The 13,943-nt window shown below is 46.1% G+C and overlaps 1 protein-coding gene across 1 annotated transcript in view; it reads left to right on the forward strand.

The window, feature by feature from the left end:
* Positions 1-2,459: 2,459 nt before the first annotated feature.
* Positions 2,460-13,943, forward strand: part of SPDL1 (spindle apparatus coiled-coil protein 1) — a 210,153-nt gene continuing 198,669 nt past the window's right edge. The window contains exon 1 of the mRNA XM_085617851.1: positions 2,460-2,711. The gene's annotated coding sequence lies outside the window, so the exon portion shown is untranslated. The remainder of the gene's footprint in view (positions 2,712-13,943) is intronic.

Genomic DNA, 13,943 nt, shown 5'->3' on the forward strand with positions numbered 1-13,943 from the left:
AGGAATAACTAGATTAACAAAATTAAATAAAAAAACAAACTCAATGCACCATAGGTGTGCGAATCACTGTGTAACAATTCACTTTTGGAAGAAAAAAAAAATGAAAGCAGAAGTGTGCGGATCATTGTGTTTAGAACCGCTGTGTCGTATAACAGGCAGTATAAAGAAGACAAGAGGTGTGCGGATCACCGAGTAGATATCCATAAGCGAAACTATAATACCAAAAGAAAAATGGCAGAAATGGTGTGGGGATCACCGCAAAGAGATCCGCAGGAGTAAACAACTGTAGTGGTGTGCGGATCGCCATGCTGAAAACTGTATACAAAACGCAACACAGCGTGACCGGCTTCAAGTGAAACGCTGCAATGTTTAAGGAAGATAGAATGTTGCCAGGCAATAATGCTAGTTGCTGGGTGCTGATGAATTTACATACTGGAGAATCTCGGTGACGTCACAAAGGTGATGACAGGCAGAGTCAGGCACGACGTGCAGCCAGAGATTTGTGAGTGAAATTTGACGAGTATGGCCAGGCAGAGTCAGGCACAGGTTTGGGCCTAGTGCGTAGCATGCGCAAAACGAATGTCAGGCAAGTCAGGCAGGACGTTAGGCCCAAACTAAACGCAGTTCATGCGCATAGAAGGAAGCGAGAAACCAGACAGCTTGAACATGCGCAATGTGAAAACAAGCGGCAGCCAGTAAAAACGGCACTTTTGAGAACAGACAAGCACAGTATTGAGGAAAGAGATTCTCTCAAAATGGATCACTATGCTTGGCGTCGCATTACGAGAAATAGAGGCTGAGCCGACTAGAGATCCGGGTGATGGTAAGGAAAGTAAAATTAAGCTGCCTTACCGCAGTCGAAGATATGTACTTCATATTTTCAAACATAGAGATGATGGATGACAGGATGCTCACGCAGGGTTCAGCGTGTTACCGTGTAGCCAGCTCGTCGCCACAATTTTGTAGTGATGAAGCAGGCACTGAATCAGGTTTGATGAGTTTAATTGTAATAGGCTACACGGCAGACAAGAGACCAAGGCAGTTCACCGTCCAGCTCCAACCGCCCACCAAACCTTTTTGAACAAGTCAAAGCCCAATAACAAGACAACTAGGCAACAGTGGAATATTCATTAGAAGATGACACAAGCAATAGAACATTGGGCTACAGCATAAGGCTAGATCATAGAATAATAACATGCAGAGAATACAACACCACCTAATTTAGAGATGGTTGATCCATGAGCTTTCTGGTGATGTAGCCCCCATTGGCTCAGTCAATAGAAAGACTCCTGCAAAAGCCCAATGGAGAAGAGCACATTAGAAGAAAGGTATTACATAGCCTTTCCTGTTTAGAGTAGACAATGTGGTGCACTTTTTTTACCCTGCTGGGTGTATGGTCTTTTTTTTATTTTTTTAAACTGCTGGGTGCCTGTATTTCGGGGGTGGAAACCCCTCTATTACAAGGACTGTGACAAGAAAGAGTAGGACTCAGTGTAATGGAGATTACTTCTAGGTAATCCAGGCTATCTTGCAATACTGGCCGTTAGGTGCCCCCATGGTGCCAGTGGGTGGTGACACCAATTGATTGTATGTTCTCTAGACAGTAGCACTTGCCAGCAGGGCTTTAAGTAGGCCAGGTCCCTCCGGGTCTGTGGCTAGTCATTTAAAATGGACATTGAAACGGATCCCTTTCGAGCCATGTACTCATGTTCGCAACTTTTCGAGCAAAAACACTGACCAATTTCTGAACAATGACTGTAAAAACACGTTAAGGTAATCCATGTCGTTCCTGCTTACATTTCACATGGTTTACTTAACCTTGCATTCACTATGAGTGTTTGCTTTTTACAGGGCGTTGTGTTGCTTTATTTTCAGGCAGCATATTACTCTTGTCTAGTGCATAATTGGATTTGAATCGCATCCAGGTGTTTATAAATGGCAACAATTGAGTTTTTGGCTGAAGGCAGTGCAAGTTTCTCTCAGTGCCTGTCCGAGCCAAAAAGGTATTGACTTTAGAATGCATGCTCATCCCATCCTTGGCCTCTCTCCAAAACGTACAGAGCAATGGTCACACATGTCAGTTGCGATTCTATGCAAATGTGTGGGTCGGGTGGCACCATGTATGAATTGTAGTGTATGTGTTTAAGCCACGTCCATAATTAAAGAGGCCCCGCTCCTTTCACAGAGCCCACCCCCTCCAGTATTTTCAGTCCACTAAAAGCCCTGATTGTCAGTGTAATGAGTCACATTTATGTTGCACTGAGCCGTGTGCAAAAAACAAGAGGGGAACCATCAACAGCGCATCAGGTGAAGTGGTACCGGGGCTGGAGAGTCAGGGACCTACTAAACCAGAACCCTCCTTGTTCGTAAATGGAATTCATAGCACCCTTGCTGCAGTGCATCTATAGTTTGCATAATGATTCCAGCTGCTTTACATTTGGCTTTCCTGTGAGCGAGGCGAGCACAGTGAGATCTGTCACATCTCTGTCGCCAAAGACACGTTTACCGCGTGCAAGGTTTCCTTCGGCGACTCACGCCCTCGTGCAGCGGTAATCGCCCTGGCTCCGCCTCCCGCTCCTCAGCACCCGCTGAACACTTGCCAGCATTCATCATTGTTCGAGCACCCAGCATCAATGCAATCACTTCGGATGCAGGAGGCTAGCCGTTTCCATAGCAAACGAGCTGTGCGAAGGACTCCTTCCCTGTGAACGGTGAGTGGTTTGACTGTGTAACACAATTTTAGACGAAGTTGTGTTTTAGCGCCCGGTGTTTCAAACATTGCGAAACCCACAGGAGTGAAGCATGATGTAGCTCTGCGCTTTCTGCTTGCGTAGAGACTTGAGCCCCTCCCGTATGAAAGAGCATTGTTGTGTCCGGTGCATCCATGCTGTCCCTTATTTAACGCGTACAGGGAGTAATTTCGGCCAAGATATTGTGTGACCTACATCTATGGCTTCGTAACAGTGCAGCCGGCCCTGAAAGAAGCAATTACATTTGGTCCACATTCCCTGGATTTACAGTAAAAAAAAAAATGCAGGCACTAATTGGGATGCAGTGATCTCCTCACAACACCCATGTGCCCTAGTAACTGAGCCTTATGCACTATTGATGCAAATAGAGACTTCAACTCCCATAATGCGTCTGTCAGGAGGTCACCAGCCAGGTTCTTTCTGTTTGTTTTCTTTCGTCTGCTTTTCACAAAAAATAACCTCGAATACCAGGTGTCACATTATCACTACAATCACCATGAAAGTTCCTTTATTCCATCAAACAGGACTGCCACTGAAACATTCGGAAGGGAACAAAAGTAAAAAAAGCTGAAAATGTCAAATTTGAATTTCTGTACTTTACTTTTTGCTGGATGATTGTACTGTCCTGTGCATTTCTTTTGCATTGACTATGCATCATCGACCAGTTCAAAAATACATTTTTCACCAACTACCAGCACAGATGCTTTTTTGCGTAGGAACGCTTTGCGGTGATGGGGTACATTTATAAAATGCTTCACTGTGAACGGATATATTTGCGCCACTTTCGTGCACTGTAAATTACTTTAGCAATAAAACACTGCACATATTTGCTTTTCAGTGTAAATGCTAAATATCTGTTGAAACCATGTGCATTAATCATTATAATTGATTAAAGGTTAATTCCACTCATTTTGCCGAATCATTCTGGAGAATATGCTGTAGCATTCCCTGAAGCTTCAGACAACAAGCATTTGCAATGCAATAGGTCTCGCATTAATGAAGATTTGAGCTATTGGCGTTGCAAATAATAATGCAACACCAATAACTCAAACTTTCAGTAATGGGAGACCTGTTGCAAAGCAAATGCTTATTTTAAATGAGCTGCAGCCGCGTCCTGACCAGGCTGCTCAAGACATACTTGCCCCCTTCCAACCACCGACAACAAGCACTGGCAAAGCCAGCAGGTTACGCCTTTACAAAATCTATTGGCTCTGTCAATTGTTTTACATATTATACAGCACGAGAGCTGCAGCGCAACATAGCTTATGGTAAAAAAAAAAGCACTATAACGCAGTCATGGTGCGCGCATCATAGCCCTTTTTTTTTTTACATTAAGCCATGTTTCACAGAAGCTCAACTGCTAAGCATCATGTAAGAAAAAAAAAATTGCCAAACCCAATTGATTTCATATAGGCGAAACCTATTGCCTTTTGCCGATGCAGGTTGTTCAAGTTGGCAGGTATGATGGCCTGAGTGAACTTGTTCTCCCTGTTCAGCAGGAAGTCACTGCTGAACAGCCCCACCGGTATTTTTGCTGCTTCGTTATTCCATCCATATACAACAAGTAACATTACATCTACTACAGGCCAGGACTATTGGCTGTGTCAATGGTTGTTAGTTGCATAAGATAAATATGCAACAGCGATGGCTTCGATGTACATAATTTTGAAAATGCAAGCATCATACTGCCCCATCAGGTTTTGCATTATTCGTCATTGGCCATGCGCCAAGATAACCATATTGACAGGTATTGTCTCATCAGGTTTGTCCATTCAGCTAAGGCCAATAGCCCAAGAGGTGGACCCGCAGCATGCATAAGATACCAAAATCATCCCAGAGAGCAGCTGTGGCTGCTCCCATTAAAGCTAATTCCAGTCTAATGATTAACTGCGTTGAGCACACATAACAATATATCATACTTTACATATGGTATTTTTACATCATGCTTTTGTGGCAAGCAGTAATCTAGCGCTTTATATTTGAGAACAACTTGGTTCACATCAGAAAACGCCAGTACAAAGAAAACTAGTGTGTTATGTAGTGACATGGTGACAAAAAAATAGCACCAAAGGTGCTTTGTCCTTGAGGCCAGACTTTAAAAGCAATGTTGTTCCGAGTCAAAAGCAAATCTAGGGCATTTATATGCATTCCAATATGTGTCAGACTGAAAAAGTGTTGCCAAAGCTTGAGTGGGGTGCTGCTAAGGGTGTGATGGGCGCTGCGAGGGGTAAGAGGACGCTGTGAGAGGCGCTGCTGGGGATGAGAGTGGCGCTGCTGGGGATGAGAGGGGCGCTACTAAGGGTGAGAGGGGCTCTGCTAGAGGTGAGAAAGAAGTCCAGGTGGTGTGAAAGATGCACTGCTCGAGTGAGAGAGGGCCTGGTGGGGGTAACAGATGTGCTGAAGAGGGAGCGAAAGAGCACTGTAGTAGACAAGCGGTAATTCAGGGGTGAGAAGGGTACCAAGGGGTTCAGGGACAGGGGCTGCAGGGGGCACGGGGTGCCCTGCAAGGGGGGAGAGGGGACAGTGCTGGTGTGAGAAGGGCACTGACGTGTGCCTGGGAGCTGTGCACGAGGGGATCGCTGCAGACTTCATCGAGGGCATTGAAAAGGGTGAGGATGGGGGCATTACCAGAGTGAGGAGTGCCATGGCAGCGGCTAATAACAACAAAAGGATGGAGCTGATAGTGTGATAAGTGTGTAAACGGGCGCTCCTCGGGTGTGAGATTGGATGCCCCACGGAGGGAGGCCGGGCAGCGCGCGACTGGTTGAAGGTGTAACTCGGGGAGTGATCAGAGGTGCGCGTCTGGTAGTGAGCCGTCACAGTGAGATCTTGAAAGGAGTGAGTTTGTATGGGGGAAGTCCCTGTCTACCGGGACTGTGTGCACACGTGTGTGGCTGAGGTGTGAATAGGGCATGCACTGTGGGGAGAGTGGATGTGTGCACGGGTGATAGTGAGTGTATGGAATCACTGTGTGAAGGTTGCATCTGTGCAGGTGATGAGGAAGCAAGGAGAGGGTGAGCCAGTGCGTGTAATGACTGTCTGCTGGCGGGCTGTGTGCAGCAGTGGGGGGCTGCTCGGTGAAGGTGTGAGCAGTGTGATTGTGAGGGGACAGTGAGTGCAGGTAGAAGTCATTGCACGGAAAGTGTGTGCCTGATGAGTGCGTGCATGGGTTCACAGCTAGGAAGTCACTGCAGAGAGTGTGTGCAAAGTGAGCGCATGCATGGGGATCGCCGACTACAAAGTCACTGCTAGGAAAGTGTGTGCAGTGTGAGTGCGTACATGGGGGTCACCAACTGGTAAGTTATTGCAAGGAAAGTGTGTGGCAGGTGAATGTGTGCATGGGTTCACAGCTAGAAAGTCACTGCAGGGAGTGTGTATGCAGGGTGCGCGCGAATGTGTGCATGGGGGTCACTAGCTGGGTAATCACTGCAGGCAGAGTGTTTGCAGGGGTTGCGTGGGGTTCACCAGCTAGGAAGTCACTGCAGGGAGAGTGCGTGCATAGTGAGTGCATGCATGGGGGTCACGGACCAGGAAGTCACTGCAGGCAGAGTATGTGTGCAGGGTTAGTGCATGCATGGAGGTCTCTGGCTAGGAGCTCACTACAGGGAGTGTGTGTTCTGGGTAAGCACATGCATGGGGGTCACTAGCTAGGAAGTCACCGCAAGGAAAGTGTGTGCAGGGTGAGTGCGTGCATAAGGGTCACTGGCTAGGAAGTCACTGCAGGCAGAGAATGTGTGTAGTGTAAGTGCACACATCGGGGATCACTGGCTAGGAGGTCTCTGCAAGGAGAGTGTGTGCAGGGTGAGTGCATGCATGGGGGTCACTGGCTGGGAAGTCACTGCAGGCTGAGAATGTGTGCAATGCGAGTGCACGCATTGGGGGTCACCGGCTGGGAAGTCACTGCAGGGTGAAAATGAATGCATGGGTCGGCACAGTGCAGCTAGCCCCAGCAGTGGTGTGCAGTGGTCAACAGTGTAGGAGTTACTGTTTGGAAGGACAAGGCATGCATTCAGAGTGTGCAGGATGTACGTGTGTTTGGAGAGTGCCTGAAGAGGGTAGCACTGTGCGGGAAGATAGTGTGTAAAGGCTGTGCTCAGACAGTGCTAATCGACCCATAGGTAGATGCAATAGAGATGGGATCTTGGCCGGGGAGGGATGTATGGCGGTGGGGCTGCAGTTTGGGAAATACATGGAAGCTAGAAGACGAGCGCAGGGTGTTTACAAGAGGTTTATTCTGGGAGGGGGGTGTGTGAGGCGGAGTGACATCCTGGTGAAAGAGTCTTCTGGGAGGGGGGGGTGAGGCGGAGTGACATCCTGGTGAAAGCACGGAGGTGAAACAGTACACTAACAGCTGTGAGAGGTGGTCTGCCCTCTGAGACCCCAGTAACACAAAAGATTTTAGTAGTGTCAGAATACTGTAACCCACAGGATGCAGTGGAGCAGTATTTTTAGTTGGGTGGCCTACACTGTCATCCACTCGAAAGGATGTTCTGTGCGCATGTGTGGTATACGAGGGTCTGGGTAGGATTGCATGCCGTGAGTCAGCAGGGGGCAGTGATTCCGCAGCTGTTTACTCCTGCCGCTCACGAGGATTCTAAAGTATGGGTAATCCACACGCACAGGGGTGTAATCACTCAGAAAAACACAGCAGGCGGCGCACGATAAATACCACTTTAATTTGACAAGTCCCAAAGACTGCTCTGTGATCAAGAACAGAGAATGGTGCGTGTGTGCGTGCATACGTGCGTGTATGGGGATTGCCCTAGAGTAAAACGTCAATGTGAAAAGAAATGTTCCCTCGCAGATTTTCAGTAATTTTCGCCAATGCTGCGCTTAAGGACCCTAATCTGCGAAGATCTCTGCTTGTGGGTTATTATGTTAACATTTAAAATGCTGGGCCTTTTAATTTGTTCCGATATGAAAAGATCATTAACACTCACCGGATTTGATAATGGGAAGGAAAGCATTTTTAAAGGGAACTCGCGAGAAAGTAGCACACTTTCCTGGAAATATTGTTTGTTTGTGGCGGATTGCTGTGTTCAAGTTGTACATTTGGGAAAAACCTGATCTATGAAAAGGCCAATATTGGTGATGTCCATAAAACTTAAATCTGGTAGTAAACATCTGGCACACTCCAAGATACAAGTAACGCTGAACGGCCTGTCCCACACAAAAGACTGGCTGCGCCCAGAGTTTGCACCAGGTGGGACGGGATCGTCCACTCGTAAAATCGATATAAAGCAAGGATTTTGACTTCAGGGTGTAATTATAGCACCCAGGATTTCTGTGCTACATGTACATGCGTGCAGTGTGTGGTGACGGGGCTTGTGAAACGATATTACACCCCTGCCAGGGATCTCGTCAGGAGGTATGTTAAGTACAGCGCATACCAACATTATAATTAACAAGACAAGCCCGGCGCTGAAAAAAAACATGAAGCTGACGAGGAGGGAGTGGGAGGGGCTTTCACTGAAAGTGACACGGCAGTGAAAGGAAAACAAACAAGCCCGGCGGAGCGTGGCGCGCGCGCGCTTGGTGGGGCGGGGGAGCGCATTCCAGGCGGGGGAGCGGACCCTTTGAAGTGCTCCCAAAAAGCGGAGTGCATGGCGGCACCAAGCGCGTGATTGTGCGCGTGCTAGCAATGCAATCCGCTTTTTGGGAGCACTTTGAAATGCCCTTTTACAATAGTCTCGCTTTGCGATCGCTTGCGCGATAGCAAGGCGAGACCTAAAAACTAGCCTCCCTTATGCATCTGTTGTCTTATGTGCATTTAATATCCTGCTGTAGTTAGTAAAATTGCTGTTAGAGGCTGCCTGATTTTGTTTGCAATGTGTGTTCTTCTAAGTGGTATACTAAAAGCTATAGTTAACTTTTCATTGATATACACATTAACGCTTTGCTATTTTTAATTCACATCTTTAATTCTTAGTCCTCGCATACAAACAGCTTTAGCTGTGTGTTGTCAAGGACCCATTGTATGATTGCATGGCTTTCTTTTCTGTCTCAGTTCCCTGCTCCTTCTTAATTGCTTTCTTCCATCTCTTTGATTTTGTAGCGCCACTGCAGCATAGCTTCTAAAATCATCTTCGGTTGACTTGTATCCTTTCACTGCTTTGAGGGGACTATTTTTTCACTCCCTTTCCGCACTCCATGGGAGCACACGATTTCCTTGCTGACTTCCCTTTCCCTGACTTAATTACTATTCTTACTATTTTTTTGCGAGGACCCAGCAGCAGAACACTGCCACTGGGCCACTCACTATGGAGACCTCACTTGGAAAACCAAGGAACCAAGGCATTCAACAAACATAGTATGCACCTTTTTGATGATGGTTTTAAATGCTTTTAGTGGGCTGGTGGTACCCATTCTCAGTACATTAATCTGTAGGCACGTTGGTAAAGTGGAGATGTTTGTCTTTTCTCCTGTCTCAAAAATGAACTGTGCTGGCCTGACCCATTTGTGCTTTTCTGGGCTTCCCTGTGTTTCTTCTGTTGTGAACCTGAGTCCACAGAAGGTGTGGCACATTTTCTGTGCTGCTTGTCAGCAGGTGAAGGACCTGCTGACAAGTATTAACACGAAGTAAACCCCGAAAGGGAGTGAATGTTCCTACAGCCTGGCGGGCTGGCCTGGAAACCAGATTCAGACCTGCAAAAAATGTTCAAACCAACCCTACACTGCAGAAGGCTACAACTGGATTCAATCTTGGGGGCATACGTGGATGCAGACAGCCCATCCTGCTCTGAAACCAGTCCCTGAGCCTGCAGCCCAGCAAGAAAATGGCAGTGTCAGAATGTCCACTAGCCCTGACAGCGCTCTCCTCCCAGGTCATTGTAGTGAACATTTTGACAGCTTGTGTCGGAACTGGAGTGGCGAAGTGAGCTAAAGAACGATGATGGATTCAACCCAGATCTGTGGGTGAGTGTCTGAAAAGTTTCAGCTCCCCGCCCAGGGGCGTAGGAGACACTACAATTCTGGGGGGGACAGGGACAACCTTGTGCACTTTCCAGTGACCCTATACAAATCACCGCCCGTTAAACTAATACAATTGCATACTTTCGGAGTGAAATATTGAGAAAAGCAGGCATGTAGTCACAGTTTGCATGTATGCTTTATTGTTATTTACATTCATATAGTAATGAGACCAAATGTTTAACCTCTTGAGTGCCCATGACGAGATGGTCTCGTCATGGGCCGCGGTTGCGCTGTGCCCATGACGAGACTATCTCGTCATGAACCCCGCCCGCTAATGAAAGGGCCGGCACAGGGCGGGGAAAGGGCGGGGCACTCAAGGGGTTAAAAAAAACATATATATGAATCTTGCATCTTAATGCACAAAGCAAACAAAGGCCGCTGACTTAGGGTGGGGGTGTCGTGTTTGCAAGTGCATTATGGTTTGAAAAGCACCTGCTGCTGCATTCCTGATCTCCAGCAATTTTCAGGCAACAATAAAAATGTGAAGATAACTTTGGTGATTAATGTTCTTTTTTTGAGAGAGATCGAAGGCTTGTCTAGTGAAATTTTTAATTCAAAAGGTCAGTGAGTTACTGCTTTTGTCTGAGATATTCTTTTGGTATTTGAAGTTTATAAGTTAAAATCCTAACATTGAACAGTGAGCTATTAACCGTCATCAAAGAGCTGCATAAAAACTTCAATGTATAGATTAGAACGTTTTGATTTTTCCCCAGTCTTTCCCTATCCTAATGTTGGAAAATGGGTTCATAGGATAGAAATCCATTCTGATTATTGAAGAGAACCCCCCAACCATGGTGTTATGTTTTACATTCTGAGTTTGTGTTTCTCTAGTGTTGCAAAGCCGCCCTGGGCACTCCCCAACTTTTTGCTGACTGGTACTGGTGGTACCTGACTGACTGACTGACCCTGGCCTCTGCCTAAACAGCCAGTGCTATTCTGAAAGAGGCACTTACAAATACAGTGAAAACACCTACATACACTAGGGTGCACTATGGGTTAGGGTACCCCTATGATTGGCATGACCTCTCCTATAAGGCCCTAGTACATAATAGGGCAGGGGGGTTAGAACTACTTTTAAGTCCCTAGAATATAATAAGGCATGGCAGTTTAGAGGCCAGCAGCAGTTTCTGCGCTTGCATGTGTGCACTGCTGAAGCCTGAGGTCAGTTTAAAAGTAGCCCTGTGTTATAGGGCTGCTTTTAAAATGCAAATTGTGCCCAAACTCGACTTTTGGGTTTGGGGAACTTACAAATTGACCAACTACAATGTTGGGGCAAAATTAAGTGGAAAAATGTTTTCCACTTAACTATGGCTGTATCATATTTGCCACATAATACATCATCTGCTGCATAATCTAACGATTTCCTCCAAAACAATTTTGTAGCTCAAACGGATCCCAAATTACTAAAAGAAATGTGACTTGTGTTGCTGTGAAGTTTAGGGCCCTTTGCAAAGGTTAGTAAAGAAAACAATTCCTAAGAAAACAATTGGTCCCAGACACTCCTAATGACACTCAAATTAATACCTGTAGGAGAGTGTAGTATGCAATCAATTCATACAACCGAAAATGTATAATGTAAAGGCACATTCAACAGGGAAATCTCATAGATAAGAGGCCAAACAAAGTCAATTAAATTGCAAACATCAATTTATTTCCCGCTGAATCATATTCATAAAATGCAAACTTAGGGGCTGACTACGATGGCAGGCGGACTTCAGTACCACCACCATCGAATCGGGGAATGGGACTGCTGGCCTTCAACGTGGAGGCCCCACGATAGGCATTACAATGCGACTGCCACTACGGTGTTCGCAGTGCCTATCTTTTACATTGCAGCAGGTGACGGGGTGATGTGGCGGTCCCACTGCCATTATAATCACCCCCTAAGTTTGGTGTGCATGCAAATCCTACATTGCCAACCCCTGGCAAGTTGCATTGCTAGTGCTGGAAAAAGGCCAATGGAGGTACCAATGGGTGAGGTGGACTGGCCTCAAGGGTCTTGTGACCTCAGTGACAGATTCACTGTCGATCTAGGATGTGCTTCTTCATATGCCTGCCCGTAAGACTGGAAGTGAACTGCAGTATGGATTGTGGCGGACAGGTCCACCTGCGGGTGCTAAGACACCTGGGCTTCTAAGGTCTATCGGGCCTTCTAAGGTGTAGCATCGGAATAAGCTCTGTCAGGAGTGTGGTATGGTGAACTGGTCATGAAGGTCTGAACATGGTTCTCCAGTTCCAAATTCAGCAGCTCTGGCCAGAGTGCCACATTCTCTCCCACACTGAACACCATACTGCCCCACTGAGAGAAACTCGCACTGCCTTCAGCACAACTCAAATTATGCACTAGACAACAGTAAAATGATGCCTGAAAAAAATGAATAACACCCTGGAAAAAGCAAACACTCATAGGGAATGCAAGAATAAGCAAAGCATGTGAACTGTAATCAGAAAACAACATGGTTACCTTAACGGTTTTAAACTCATTATTCAGAAATCAGTAAGTGATTTTGCCTGAAAAGTTCAAGACATGGCTACAGGACCAGGAAGGGACCCCTTTCAATGTCCATTGCTTATATCCTTTCAAAATGTATGCAGTTTGGTTTAAAAAAGACCAAATCCCCAAACACAGAGCCGCATTTTATAAGCTAAAATAATTAAAAAGTTGAAAACTATCATATTTAACGTTTCCACTCTACCCATCAACCAGGTATTGCAGTCCCTTTAGGAATGGCGCAATTACCCACCCTGGGAAAACAATGTTGTTCAAAGAAAGAAGATAAAAAGAAAGTAGCACTTTCACTGGCAAACTCTGTAAAGTGGCGCTAATGTGTGTGGGTGTAAATAACAGTCTGGCCTGTCTGCTGTCCACTCTGTATTGCTTTATTTAGGTATTTAACTATTTTTTCTCTCCATTCCGAGGTTTTTCTTTTCAATAGAAAACGGTCAGAAAATGAGGACATTTACAGCCAAAGTGTTCAGCCTTTTTTGGATCAATTTCACAGGGGAACAAATAAAGAAAAGGAGAGGCAAGAGAGAGTACCCTAAGAGCTGCCTCTTGAAATCAGCACATAAGCAGGAGCGAGACAGAGACAGAAGGAGATGGAGGAATAAAGAGAGAGGGCAGCCGCCAGAGGCAGATCAGGAGTAGTGGACACGGTCCTTGCCATGAAGGAAAAGAGACAGCGTTTATTTTTTCTCCGTTCTCTGCCCTTCCCAGAACGGATGAGCCTTCCTGCAGCATAACAAAAGGCAGAGGGCGGGTGGCCTCTGACTCCAGGCTGGTCAAGTGCAGGGCCATTAGGTAGCGCTTTCGCGTGCTAATGACGTCACTTTTTTTCCTTTTGTAACGTATCGTTTGCTCCCTCTTGTATTTTATTTGCTCCTGATGCTTGCACAAATGCCACTATTGCCTCATGGAACGTAACTTTTGATTTTGTAACATGCTCACTTGTAATTTTTCTCCTTGTGTATCATTACTGCTCCTATTGTGAAGCGCTCTGACACCTTCGGGTAAAGTCCGCGCTATATAAAAACGCATTAAATAAATAAATTAAAAAAAACCCTGCGATAACAGAAGGGAGAGGGGAAATTCCTTTGTCCCCTCGTCCCCCCCACCCTTGTCCCCCGTGTCCCCCCCCACTCCAAAATCTGGGGGGATATATCCCCCGCGTCCCCCACACTTCCTACGCCCATGTCCCCGCCCACATCTCTTTGTGTTTGCTTTTTTCGCCCTAAGCGTGTGCATGACAGCACTTGATGCTGATTCGCTCACAGTCCATGCCACTCTGCTTGTGTACTTAGAAACTTCCTGTCAGAATCTAGTCATTTTTTTTCTCCAGTTTTTTTGTTTGCTTATCTAAACAGCTATAAATAGTATAACAATTATTTTTTCAGTGTTATTAGAATAAAATATACTGAGCACAAGCTGCATGGGCTCATATATAGAAAACAAAACTGTGAGTCACCATCATCTGCTATGTCGTTACCATCACTTTGTTTAGAGTAGGTTTCGCACACTACAATGAAACCCAGACCTCCCCCCTCGGTTTGTGTTGCTGCCTGTTTATTGGCAATGACCGCCTTCAGTTAGGCTCTGTCTGGGGAGACTCCACGTTGACAAATTGACCAATACAAACTTAACAGACGATAAACTCACTAAAACCAGACTTCACAAAAGACGAAGGGAGACCGAAACTCTTTTCCTATTGGGAGAAAAACTTT

This window comes from Triturus cristatus, chromosome 7, assembly GCF_964204655.1.
Source record: "Triturus cristatus chromosome 7, aTriCri1.1, whole genome shotgun sequence".
Lineage (NCBI taxonomy): Eukaryota > Metazoa > Chordata > Amphibia > Caudata > Salamandridae > Triturus > Triturus cristatus.